Raw genomic sequence first — 1,935 nt, forward strand, 5'->3', positions numbered from 1 at the left:
AGGAGATTTCTTTGAACCCAAATCCAGTTGCTGGTCATTCCTGCTGTGACCTCCATTGGATAAGGGAGAGTTCCTTCTTCCCCACATTCTTAAATGACTCCTTCTCCAGTCTGACCCCTCAGATTGGAGTCTTCAGATTGGACGTTACCCTGGGGTAGATTTGCATCAGAACTGAGAATCCACACTTCATCAACTCTGATGAGTTCTATGGTGAGATTGGCTCCAACTATGTTGAACTCAACTGAATCTCAGAGCTGTATGGTCGGCACTGCCTCTGACAGGGCTTGGCTGGATCTGAGCTCTTCAGATCCATATCTCCCTCTTAGAGCTTTGACACTGGACAGTTTGGCACAGACATCAGTCTCAGAGCCTGGCTGCTCAGGATCCTGGATTGCACTACCCTCCAGTGTTTCATCTCTCAAAGTAGGCTCCATGGATCTATGTTGACTTTTGATACTTTCAAGTTTGTACTCTGTGCCTATAGAAAAGACTATTCCATCAAGTTCGGATCCAACCCTACCCATAGGATTTCTCAGGGTCTGGAGCCTACTCTTCTTTCTTCTTATCCCATCAGGACAGCCAGTTTCCAGAAACCTTGAACCAGCTCTCTTACATGAGACCATGTCAGTTTCAAAGTCCTTCCCTGATCAACATACAGAGGAGGTATATAGAAAACATAGGTGTAAAAGGAGGCACTTAGATTCCCTGAGGAATTCCCCATTACCAACAATGATTTTAATGAAGGGGAAGGTTACTCCAGATCCCCATTTGAGAACGTCTAATTCAGGGAGATTCTTGAACTTCTCTGACAGAAAGTGAGATGGCCTTCTCAAACACCTTTCTCAGAAGAATACGTTTTTCTTGAGGGAAGCTTTTGGTTTTGGACCATCTACATCTTGGGTGGCACTTCCCCATGGATGAAATGATAGATGTAATCTTTTTTCACCCATGGTAGGAACTGGACACAGCTAAACCAGTCCTCAAAGAACCTGACAAGTTCTTGGTTGCTTCCAAAGACATTTCCCATTAGAGAAATTGGACAGTAGTAGATTCAATGATAATAGCAGCAGCCATTTTAAAAGGAACCTGCAGAAGAGAATCCTCTGTGTTGGACAGATTTAGGAACCACGTTATGCTTTATCTAGTTTTTTTCTTGAGAGCACTTAAGCATGTAACATTTCTCCAAAGAGACTTGACTAAGGAAATTGCCAAGTCTCTCCCAGAGACCCCTGTCTGCTAATCAAAGAAAAATCTATTGATTCACAGTTGGCATCTTATCCAGTGTCTCTATCTGCCTTATCTCCAGCACCACAGAGGGTGCATCTAGGGTAGCCAACATAGGCATTACCCGTCAGGAGATATGCCTGAATGTGGCTGTGTGACTTTGTGGAACATTTCAGGATGTCCTTCATCAGCAACCCCTATGATTGATCAATGCTAATTGGTCTTAAAGTTAAGGAAAATATCTGAAGGAGTGAGGAAGATGAAAAATCCCTGCCATAGGGATCAAATTTTCTAACCTTCAGAGGCCTTTCTCCAGAAACAAGAAAGGTGGAAAAGGATTTGGCTTTGCAAATCACAGGGATTCACACCTGACACTCCTGGAGAATGAGGCCCCAGAGCTAGAGGGAGGAAACTGTTATAATGGGCATCACAATGAGGCAGAGGTGGTCCTCAAAATCAGGGCTTCAAAGGACCTTTCTGAGAGAAGCCTTTTTAGCAGTCCTGAATGGTTACCTGACTGTAGTACTCTGCAGGTAGTCAGTGGGCACTTATCTTTAGACCCAACAACCTGGACATCCATCACTCAAGACAAATGAGTGCAAAAGATCATTACCAGAAGCTATTTCATTCCTTTTTACACCCTTCTTCTGCTCCCAGAAGACTTCCTGATGCCCCACCCTCACAAAGAGAAGCAGCTACTTTTGAAATATG

Source organism: Protopterus annectens, chromosome 16.part0, assembly GCF_019279795.1.
Source record: "Protopterus annectens isolate FY-2018-M chromosome 16.part0, PAN1.0, whole genome shotgun sequence".
NCBI lineage: Eukaryota > Metazoa > Chordata > Ceratodontiformes > Protopteridae > Protopterus > Protopterus annectens.